Raw genomic sequence first — 12,456 nt, forward strand, 5'->3', positions numbered from 1 at the left:
TCCTTCTTTCTTATTCCCACGCGTTTTCTTATTCCCACGCCGGGACGCCGGCATCGGGGGTCGAAGTCGAGCTGGTTACGTTCCGATGACCATCCGGTCGGGGTAGGCTCTCCTTACGCGTCTCGGCCGCTAGCATATTCCCTTACACCAGTGGTTCTCAACTATTGATGTCAGCCGCTAGCATATTCGCTTACACCATGCATAATATTTTCTTTAATACAAATTAATATTGGTTTTCTGTTTTTGCATTTGCTGAATGTGAGCTGAAGGGCGGAATACGCAATTTTTATTATGAATCAACCTTGATGTGTAGTTAAGATTAAGAACAGTTCAAAGGCACTCACACTCCCATATTCGTACTTCAGCTGCTTGTAGTAAAGAGGTTCGTCGATATTACGCGGAAAGAGCAACTTCCTTTGATTGTTCACGCTATAGTCTCTGCTGCGCTAAACGAACACTGGCACGGCGTTGAAATGGCCGGGACACGTGGAACCTTCTGGACTTGTCTGGAGCTACAAATCTTGCCCCTTAGGTTTACTTTAGGATACATTTTGACCTAACACTGGCCCTTCATACAGGTGTTCTAGTCCACGTCTGCGTGGTAAAACCGTTTGTTTTTCACTTTATTTTGGTTCGCTAAAATATTACCGATTAACAGATAAAAACATTAATCGCGATTAAAGCATTGATCAATTAATCGATAGGGTAATCGACCAATTGCCCAGCCCTAGTATTATCCGTAATCTCGAACCTAACGCTATTGTTCTGGAGTCTCATTTCATAACTGAACCAGGAATTTTCAACCTATTACTCAACCTAGACACAAAAAAGGCAGCGGTCCCGATAATATTCCCAACGCATTCTTAAAACGATACGCGGAATGGATGAGCAAATACTCGTCCATAATCTTTAATAAGTCTCTTAGCACTTGTCAGCTACCGGTTGAATGAAAAAAATGTAAAATTATATCAATACAAAAATCAGGCACCATCACCAACCCTTCAAACATTACACCGATTTCTCTCACCTGTACATGTTGTAAACTACTTGAACACATCGTTCTAAAGCATATTACAATATTTCTTGATGAACACCCGATTATTTCTCCTGAACAACATGGATTTAGAAGTGGGCTCTCATTAGTCATCCAATTTCTTGGAACTTTGCATGACGTGAGCCTTACCATTAACAACGGAAAGCAAGTAGATATACTACTGCTTGACTTCTCAAAAGGTTTTGATAAAGTATCACACCCCAAGCTGATCATTAAGCTAAAACTTGCTATTGGAGAAGGACGCCATAGTCAGTTGGATTGAAAACTACTTATCAAAGCGTTCTCAGTTTGGGCAATCGAGATAGGAGGCTTCAGAAACTGTCAGAGTCACTTCCGGCATTCCGCAAGGTTCCCGTTCTTGCGCCAGTCCTCTTCCTATTTTTTTATAAATGACATTACAACTAACATCTAACATTGATGCTAACATTTGATTATTTGCGGATAATTGTATCACATACCGGGAAATCAGCTCATCGTTGATTTCCCGGTATATGATACTTACCTAGAGCCAAATAACTCTGTTCAGTTGATCAGTGAGTGGTGCGCTGATTGGCTGATGTCTCTCAAAGTGAGCAAATCTGTTTCCATGTCTGTAACAAGGAAGAAATCTATTTCTGAATTTCAGTACGGCTTTGATGATATAACGATCTCACGGATGACTCAGTGTAAATATTTAGGCTTATTTATTACTTCAAACTTAAGGTGGGTCCTACACGTAAATCATGCAACGTCAGAACCATTAAAAACGTATGTACATAAAAAGAACTCTCAAAGCTAGCCACCACACCCACTAAACTCCTAGTATACACTAGTCTGGTTAGACCAACGCTGAAATATACAAACAACGTATGGTTTCCTCACACTAAGAATAATATATCTAAGCTTGAAAATATACATCGCAAAGCAGTAAGATTTATTTTTAATTAATACAGGCGCATTGACTCACCAACTGAACATCTCAAAAAGTCTGGTCTTCTTACACTGCCCAAAAAGGGTTAAGCGACTAAAGCTTAAGTTCTTGTACTTTCTGCTAGATGATGCTTTCAAAATCGACAAATCCAAGTACGTCTCTTTTTCAGATACAGACCAGGCAGGAACATAGTACAACTTTGGTTGAATATTGCTTTAAAAATGACAGTTTCCGTTATTCTTTTTTTTCCTTTAGCTACGAGAGAATGGAATCAACCAGATGCTGTAATTACTAACAGCACCTCCATCACATGATTTCTATCTCAGTTGGATGCTTTATTGCATAGTGATGTGTAATTATGAATGACTTGATTTGCATATTTTTTTAGTTTCACTCGTGTTTGAAGAGTGGTTGTATAATTTGGCTTAAAAACTGTATGTTTAGCCTTGTGTATTATTCTTAAAGGTATTGCAACTCTTTATATCGCAGCGTTTATTTTACAAATTATTTGCATTTTTATGCTCTAGATGTGATGAAATGTGAACGAGTGTGTACTTATTTTTGTGTGTTCCTTCCCGCTAAAACCCTTAAGGGATTGGCAGTATTTTCAAATAAATAAATAAAAATAAATAAATAAATTACCGATCACTACGGAGCTGAAGGACAACCATTCCCATGATTACTCGAGTTAAGGCCGCGGTGCTTGGGCGATTTAGCAAAGGGTCTGTTTCGACCAGCCAGGAAGTGCATGCGCGTGCATAACACGCTAACACAGCTATGAACGCGCCCTCCTACTTTTTTATAAAAAGGTGTATAGACCTTTTTTTGTTTATCCGGTATGGGCGACGAAAAAATAATAAAACATTTCAAGCTGCAAATAGTTAAAAAAAAAAAAAATCGAGGGGAGGCAAAACGAGAATGAGACACGGTTACGCTTATATCGTAAATGTATTCTATAGGCGTTGGGACGGCAAAACAATGTTTTCACCAATACTGAAAGTGACAAATTTTCAAGATGGCGGCGCCCTTGTATGGCGTCTCACTGGTGCCCCATGCGTGCAAGTATTTGCAGTGTGCGCGTGAACGTCGCTTTGGCAAGCTTGTAATTTCACGCAATTCCCCGCACGAGCAGAGGGATATGGCGGTGGCCAGATGCCCGGCTTGAAATAGTCTGTGCACCTAAACGTGAAACGAAGGCGCGCGGCAGCGCTAACAAGGCACTGCGCGTTGCCATGGCATCACTACGTCCTACATGCATCGTATCAAAACCATTATCTATACTCCGTTCACCTTTCAGCTGTGACTAGAAGTTCCGCCTTCATCGCGAGCTTTCTGTCCTTGCTGACACTAGTGTGAGCGCGCAGGCACGCACACCAAAGCACTGCGGAAGCCAGGGAGCTCGCGCTGAAGACGAAGCTTCTAGTCCCAGCCATCCTAAAAATCCAGAAATCATAACAATGCGTGGCCGATTTCCCTAATAAAAAAGCCAGCAAACACCGGAATGATCTCCGGCCATGGGAGGAGCATTGTGCCGGCAGCCAGGACGGCATGGGACCAATGAAAACGAGACATTTCGTTCAGATTGCAAACGCCGTTATTGCAAAATGTGTATGCTTTTGTAGATGATAGAAGCAAGTAAGAGTAATCGAAAAATGTTATTTTTCGCGGAGAGGGAACATAACACTACCATAATCGTCTCAAAAACAACGCACAATATTGTTTTTTTTTTTTTTTTTGCGAGAGGGATATGTTTGGTTGTCAGCGCTCGCGTTCGCTCTCTATGGGTTGTATCGTAGTCCGGGCTGTATGGGCCACGAGCCGCGCGCATTCGAGATATCCCTCCGAGTTCCACCGGTCAGTGGCGCGAGGATTCTTCGACGGTCCTGGTTTCGGAACACGCCCCTCAGCGTGTTGCGATCTTTGATTGCTTTGATACTTGGGAAATCGGCCGTGTATCATCATGGCTGAGGGATTTTTAGAATGCTTAGAGCCAACAGAGCGAGTTATCGCCATATTTAGGCGGTCTCATGTTTTGGTTAGCTCTTTCCGGTCAGGTGACTACCGGCATCCACGCTTTGCGAATCGGCCGCGCGCAACCGCAGCCTGCTTTTCTGACATACAAGTACGTTCCTTTTTTGTTCCTCGCCTATGAGTAGTGGGGAAACGGCGTCGTTGAGCAATGATAAACTACTTGTAGAAGAAGTGCGACACAGGCCTCTGCTCTATGACCAACGCCTAAAAACCCACCGCAACAAGGACCTGCAAGACGACGCTTGGCAGGAAATGGCCATCGTACTACAAGGAAATGGTGAGTGCGTTCTTTTTTTGCATGATTATCTGAGCTATGAGAGCAGAATTTGCGCGAGAGGTTTGCTGTATTAATATTCACCGAACGCCAAAAACGCCAGGCACACTGGGATCTTAGCTTGCCACTCTCAAGCAGTTCTGACACCACAGCTCCATTTGTTATTGCAAAAAAGATCTCCCCGTAGGCCTCGCACGTTGCTAAGAAAGCGCGTTGCTAAGAAGGCGCCGGGAATGGTTAATAAAACTTTGCCTTTCTGAAACTGGAATATGCTCAGGAAGCTTCCAGCCAGTGCGCAACTCGCGATTTTATGGAAAAAAAAAGAAAAACAAATAGCAAAAACCTAAAACGCCATTGTTGCACAAGTCAAAGCAAGGAGCTCGAGCAAAGGGACACACTGCCACGCGCTCCGAAGCATAATAAAAAATAGATGCGTCGCGATATTAAATCGTCTTGTGTCATTACTGCACGGAGGGCGAGACATGTGAAGAGTTGATGTTTACACTTTTGTTGTTTTATGATACATGCTACATTCGATTTCTAACGAGTAAACTTTTATTTCATCGTTCCGTCTTGCGCAAATAAAGGAGCTCAGAGATGTAGCGTTTACAGATGGCTAACACCGGAGACGACGGAAAAGGGGACTAACAAATCGTGCATTTTGGCAGTTGATACTTTAGACCCATGTTACGGATGAAAAATCAACAACAACAGTGAGCAAGGTGGCAAAAAAATAAAAAAAAAAACACGCTTTTCATTTAAGGTTCGCCAAATTATGAGGCACTGGAGAAAACCAGCCTTCTGCGTTAAGTCCTTATTTCGAACTTTTTTTGTTCGCATTCCGCCCATTGAAAAGCATGCGGGAGGGGCCTCAGCACGCACCTCATATCGCTTCGCCGCAGTGTTTTTCCGCAGCATAAAGGCCGTCTGCTTTTATCGCCGTCACTATGGCAACGATCGCCGATTTTCCGAACGCCGTCTGCTAGCCAAAGTTTAGTAGTTTTGTAAAGAGCAGCCGGCAGACTGTCGCCGCGAAGTGGAGTAAACCCATGGTGGGGGGGGGGGGGGGGGGGGGGGGAGACACGCTTCCTAGTGATACTGACGCCGTCTGAAAAGTCATTCGGCGTTCGTTGCCACGGAGTCCATGGCAACGAACGCCGAATGACCTTTTCGAGCATCGAGCAGGTAGTGGGCGTGCTTTGAAAATAGTAATGTTCTTAAATTTGCTTGAAGTACATACATTTATTTCAGACAAATAATCGCCGTTGCTTTCAGCAGTTTTAATACCCCACTGATATCAGAATAGTTATTCACTTCGAACTTCTCTTCATTTTACGTACACCGGCTGTGCATTATAGGAGAGTTTTAGTAGATCGTGCCGATACCTCCGATAGCCCCGATAACGATACTATGCATGCGCAAGGGAGGCGGTGGCGGAGTATCGGGTATCGCTATCGCAGTCGTGGGAACGATCTACTAAAACTCTCTATAGTCTCAGTGGTGAAATATTTTTGACGCCGCTTTGCACGCATGCCAAAATGAAGCGCACACAGAAAAATTAGCGTGCATGGGAAATTGTGAAATAAACGTGACTTGAAATATACATATTGTGTCTCTTTGCAATGCAGTGGACAAGCTGCAGCACAGGTGGACTTGCCTGCGCTAAAACTTTCTACGCAAGAGGAGGACGCACTACAAGTCTGGGTGTGGAGAAGCCGTCTTTGAAAAGACTAGGATGCTACTGCCGAATCTGATGTTCCTTGTGGACACAACTCAGAAAAGATCATGAAGTCCTGAGACCTGAGATATTTTTTCTTCATTTATGAACTCATGGAGTTCCTCGCTTTCGCAAATTACAAGAGAAACATTGATGTCACGCTTACAGCGAACCCACAGTTGAGCGAAGTGCACATCCTTTATTCATCCTGCATTTGCAAGGTGACAACTTCCATGACTACGTGCATATTGTGCAAATATAAAATTTGAACTCTTTTATTGTTGTAACATTAATAAAATTAAATGACAACTAATTACATACAAATTTTACCTGCATTTTCCGGCATGCATGCTTTTTTACTTTAAATAGAGGGTCAACCCTTTCTTAAAACTGCATGAGAGATTTGGTGCATAAATAAATAAGTAGTGCCTCCCATGCTAGCGGCTCCGGTGACATCTCACGGCCCTCACTATATTTTGATGTGTGCTTGCTGCCTTAAATAAATGCATTTTGTAGTTTCCTTGAAATATATACGTAATACGATGGACGTCACGCACGAGGTAAATGATTAAAACAAAACGAAACATGTTTTCCCCCCTACTGCACCCTCTCCAGCAGCAAGACAGATGTTAGTGAAGCTCAGTTATCAGCCGACAAGTCATCCGAGTCGTCTTCGGTCCGCGACACAAGTTCGTCTGTTGAAGATTTATGCCGCACATTTTTCGACAGTTGTGTGGAAACGCCTATGCCATTGCTTGAGCTTCCTGAGCACGAGTAGGACCCAGAACCGCCGAGGCCGCCAGGCGACCATGACAACTTTCCTGCCGAGAACCTAGCAAGTCCCTCGCACAGCACTGCCAGTGTCACCTTAAATTTGAAGAATTGAAAAAGTCCACCCTCAAAAAAGAAGAAAAATAGATCTAGATGAGCTAATGGTTGCTACAGTACCTGAAAACAGACAGCGACTACACGAACTGCAATCTACGCCAGCCGCAGATGCTGATGAAAGTGTTCTCAGCATGAAGCCACTCCTAGCCAGGCTGAATGAAAGAAGCAAGGAGATGTTGAAGCTTAAAATTCACAGTTTATTGCTAGATGCAGTGTCTACTTCAAGTGCAATGTTCGGTGGCAGTGAACCTGCTTAAAACACGCACAGCAATCTTGTTTACGTGGAAAGTGCTGAAATTATTTTTGTTTCAAAGTAAATTAACTTCTTTCTTTTTTGTTACCTGCAATGTGTGCTATGCAATTTATCTCATGCTGTAATCGGATTTCTGGCCCAACATTTTTGTATTTACCACTAAAATGGAAAGAGTATGGCTTGCATTTCGCCAGGTTCTGTTTTGTTAATTTTCACAATTGTTTTATGGTCACTTTATGCCCTTCTGTGTCCTACTTTATTTGAATAAAATTTGGGCGAAGTATGCTCTCTCGAAGCAGCATTTATTATACACGGTATGTTATGTTAAAGAACTAAGCTTACGGCGCTTGAAAAAAAGCACACAGCCAGAAAGATTGCGAAAATCCTAACAATGCTTCTTGTGTGCGGTCTCACTTAGGTTGGGCTGGGTTGGATTCTTTTTGGCAAGGTAGAAAGCAATTTTGTACCTTACTGCCATGATATAGCGCCAGGCTCGCGAAGCTGTCCCGTACGGCCGCTGCTCTGTTAGCGAGGTTATTACAGCCATGCCGTTTTACCTGCGTGAGCGGCTCGGTAATCTTCCTAGAATTACCTGGAACAAGGTGGCGGCAGTATCAGTAAATCGCGGGGGACCTGCCTGCCTTCTTCCATCAGATAATTATGAAGACAACAACAAGCCCCGATGACTGCAATCAGATTATCTGGTAGCAGGCTCATTCGACTTCTTAGCTGACGTGAACACATGATGCCGAAATCATACTCAGTGCCCCTACGTGCTCTTGACAGCCTGGAGTTGTGTACTGTTTTGGGCTATTTGAGTCATGCATGCCTGGGTACGGCGTTATCAGATTCGTCTTGAAAGGAAAGGCATCGTCTTGTACTAAAACATACGGAACCAGGGGCGTAGCCAGGTGGGGGGGGGGGGGGTGCTTATGGGGCTTCAGCCCCCCCCCCCCCCCCTAGAAATGTCCAGTTGACCCTATAACATACACATGAATTTGGAACCCCATTCCCCTCTCCGCACCCCATGTCATGGACATCCCAGCCACCTCAGCCATCTCACCCCCCCCCCCCCCCCCCCCCCCCCCCCGAAAAACATTCCTGGCTACGCCACAGAAGGCGTCGGGCCACCGTTTGGGAGCACGCTGGGTGTGACGTGTATCGTGTTACTCGCGTAGTCTTACGACTCAGTTGTTTGAGTCAACAAATTTTAATAGAACTGGAATTGGCGGTTACATGAAGCATGGCGTAATGGCGACCCGACGCCTTCTTGAACGGAGGAGAAGTGACGACGATGTTAATGATGCTTATCACTAAGCACGGGCTACCGTCACATCTTCCCTTTTCATTAAAGGTCCAGTTTGAACACTGGCTTGACAGCGCGGCTGGCCCGAGTCACTGTGATGCCGCTTGGGCCGCTTGACACTGAAGGGGCTGTGTATCTTTGCGATGGTGGCTGCGTCTCTTGAGCTCCTTGGCTGGGTTCAGCGATGCTTGTTGTAGCATCCTCAAGCTGGTACTGAACTGCGCTTTGGTGGGCCTTATCATTGATTTGTTTTCTTCTGATAATGCCGTGGTGTGTGTCTGGAACACGCACGATTTTGGGGCACCATGCTTGCTGATAAATGAACCTGGTATCCACTTCCTTGGACTTTCCCAGATACGCACACTGCCACCTATATTTATGGCGGGTGCAGCTGTTGTACCCTTGTCTGTATGGAACTTCTGCTTCATACGTGTTTCTTCCATTTTGCTTTTGACCTTTTGGATTGTTCTCGGCTTGAGTAGGTCGCTTTTCGTCGGCAATGTTGTGTTCGTTCGTCTTCCGTAGAGACGTTGTGCAGGTGAGCCAAGGTCTCCGTCGCGTGGCACATTTCTTAGGTTCAGCATTGCTAGGTAAACGTCGCTACCATTTATGGCACACCGCTTGAGTATGTTCTTCACAGTCTGTAATGCCCGTTCAGCAAGGCCGTTAGACCTGGGGTACAATGGGCTTGACGTTCGAAGTTGGAACTGCCACTCCTCTTCGAAGGTGCGGAATGCCCGTGCTGTGAAGCAGGTCCCACTGTCGGACTCTACGACTCGTGGTATGCCATGAGCTGCAAACCAGCGTTTCATTGCAATAATTACTTCTGCTGCCGTGCTGTTTTGAAGTTTAGCAAAGTCTGTGTACCCGGAGTAGCTATCCACAATCACAACGTGTGGTATTCCTTTGTAGTCGAACAAGTTCACAGCTACTCGTTCCCAGGGCAAGTTGGGAATTTCTTTCGGGCTGAGTGGCTCCTTCGGCGGTCTCTTGTGTGACGATTCACAGACACTGCATGCCTGGACATGATATCCGATGTCGTTTGATATTCCTGGCCAGTATACCGTCTCTCGTGCACGTTTGAGGCTGCTGTTGATCCCAAGGTGTCCAGAGTGTGCTGCTTGTAGAACCCTGTGTTTCCACGTCTTTGGGATAATTATGCGATCACTACGGAACAGCAAGCCTTCGTAAGCTGATAGCTCGTCACGCACTGGTGAGAAGAGTTTCTGTGTTTCCGTCGTTCTTGTCGTTGGACGCCATCTAGTCTTTACTGACTGCATAAAGCTTTGCAGTGCTTCGTCCTGTTTGATTGATGTTCTGAGTTCTCTGAAAGTTTCTTCCGACATTGGCAAGATGGCTAGTACCTCCAAGTCTTCGGTACATGTGTTGGCGCTCTCATCAGTTTCACAGTCACGGCTTAGGAGGTCTACAATGTGAAGATCTTTCCCTCTCTTGTATACAATCTTGGGTGCGTAGTGTTGTATGTCAAAGAGGAGTCTCTGCAATCGAGGTGGTGCAAGTCCCAGTGATTTCTTACTGATGCTTTCAAGAGGACGATGATCAGTTTCTATGGTCAGTGGTAGCCCATAGATGTTCTTGTAAAATAAAAAGAAGAGAACTTGGAGAAGCCCGAGCCGGGAAGAGGGATGGGAAAACGACTTCGAAGACGAGCCGAAACCGAGGCACCAGCCCCTTTCCAGGAAACCGCGGAGAGGGACCGGGAGCCGCGGGGAGAGCGCGCCCCACCGTGGGGTCATAAACGGACGAGCCCCCCTCTTGGACCGAAGCTTGGTGCGGGCGACTTCTCCCTTCTTGTTCGAACGACGGTAGAAGGCGGACGTGCCTTCGCTAACTTTACGTAAATGAGTTTTCACTAGAAATAAACCATGTTCTCTTACTCTAAAAACCAACGAGTCCTTTCCCTAATTCCACAGATGTAGGAGTGCAATTTCTTGCAGCCGTATTGTATTGCCAAGGCTTCCTTTTCTATCTGTGGATAGTTCATCTCTGCTGGAGTTAGTGTGGCTGATGCGTAAGCCAAGGGCTTCCCATCCTGCATGAGTACTGCGCCTAGTGCTTCTGAGCTGGCGTCCACTGATAGAGTCAGCTCTCTATTGACGTCGCAGTACTGTAGGGTTGGGGCTTCTTTGAGGTCCTTCTTGATCACTTGAAATGCAGCGCTCTGCTATTCTGTCCAAAGCCATGCTGTGTCTTGCTTCAGAAACTTTCTCAGTGGGACTGCTTTCTCTGCTAGGTTGGGTATGAACTTCTGCAGGTATTGCAGCATGCCAAGGAGACGTTGTAATTCAACCTTGTTTCTTGGTTCTTTGATTTTCTCAATGGCTTCAACCTTTTCCTTGTCTATTTCAGTGCCTTTGTCTGTTAGGACATGTCCTAGGAACTTGACTCTTGCTTGGTTGTAGACACATTTCTGTTGGTTGAGTTTGGCACCTTCTTGTCCGAGTCTTTCCAAGACTGCTTTGGTGTGTTTGTTCAGCTCCTCCATCGTCTTGGCATATATGAGTATGTCATCCATGGAGTTTGCGACATTCGGGAGGCCTTTCAGGATTTCTGTGATCACTTTTTGAAATATTTCGGGTGCCGTTGCCACACCGAAAGGAACACGTAGGAAGGTGTACCTCCCCTATAACGTGCTAAACGCCAGGTATTTTTGGGACTTCTCGGACACTGTTAGTTGCAAAACGCCCTTGTTCAAGTCGAGAAGCGTGAAGACTCTGGATCCACTGACCTGTGCTGCGATTTCTTCCAGCGTCTTGAGCGGGAAATGTCTTCCGAGTAGGATCTTGTTGAGATCTGTTGGGTCTAGGCGAATTCTTAGCTTGCCTTTCTGCTTGACTACGACCATCTGACTGCAGAATGGAGTTGGGTCGTTTATTTTCTTGATGATTCCGCCGTCCTCCATGTTGTCGAGTTCTTTCTTGACGTCATCCATAATCGCGAATGGCAGTTTTCTCGGTGGTCTGTTTTCTCCACCTTCTGTGTTTTCCTTTAGGTCTGCATCGTAGATGAACCCTTTTATGCATCCCAGGTCTGTGTACAGGTTTCCATCTTCTTGCTGTTCTAGCAGATGCACACGCTTCACTAAATTCAGCATTTCACATGCGTTTCTCCCTTGTACGGGTGCTGCGTGTCCATCCACGACGATGAAGATGATCTTGACTGACTTGTCCCGGACCTTGCACGGAGCAATGCATTCCCCGGTGACGTCAAGTCTGTGCTGGGTGGAGGAGACGATGCGTTTCACTGGTAATTGTCTTGTCTTTAGTTTGAGACTGTTTGCAATGCCAACTGGTAGCACACTGCACTGGGCTCCGGTGTCCAACTTCATTTTTACCATCTTTCCACAAAGAAATGAGATGCTTTTGTACCGGTCCTCACCTGTGTTGTCCTTTTCCTTCTGGATTTCCGAGACAAATATTTCTTCATTACAGTCTGTGCATTCGACGGCGTGAACTTCTCTTTGTTTCCTCTTGCCTGTTCTACAGACTGCTGCGAAGTGTCCGGTCCTGCTGCAGGTGATGCACTTCTTGCCGTATGCTGGGCAGTTTCCTCTCTGATGCTGGCTTCCTCAGTAGCCACAGTTCTTGAGAACTTGTCTTTCTGCTAGCGGCGTCGTCTGTGTAGCTCGCTTTTCGGACGGTCGTTTTGGCGTCTGCCTGTCGGCTGTAGTATTCTTCCTTTGCTCCGTTCTGGGTCGCACTGCGTCGACAGCCTTCGTGCTCTGCGTCGTAATGTCTTTGATTTGTTAAATCGCCTGCTCATTCGCCTTGCAAAGGTGCATCGCCTTGTCCAAGTCCATGGCTGAATCCGTCAGGAGTGTTTCTCTGACGTAGTCGTTCTGCACGCCGACGATGATTCGATCTCGTAGGAGTTCGTCCGTGAGCTGACCGTAATTGCATCTGTTCGCTTGTAGTCGTGCGGCAGTCACGTAGTCCATGAAGGATTCTCCTTCTTTCTGTGCTATCTGGTTAAATTTGTACCTCTCGTAGGCATGGTTGATGC

The 12,456-nt window shown here is 45.7% G+C and overlaps 1 pseudogene; it reads left to right on the forward strand.

The window, feature by feature from the left end:
- Window positions 1-4,112: 4,112 nt before the first annotated feature.
- On the forward strand, window positions 4,113-7,131 carry LOC115327348 (annotated as a pseudogene).
- Window positions 7,132-12,456: the final 5,325 nt, after the last annotated feature.

This window comes from Ixodes scapularis, unplaced genomic scaffold (assembly GCF_016920785.2).
Source record: "Ixodes scapularis isolate PalLabHiFi unplaced genomic scaffold, ASM1692078v2 PGA_scaffold9__187_contigs__length_104089568, whole genome shotgun sequence".
NCBI lineage: Eukaryota > Metazoa > Arthropoda > Arachnida > Ixodida > Ixodidae > Ixodes > Ixodes scapularis.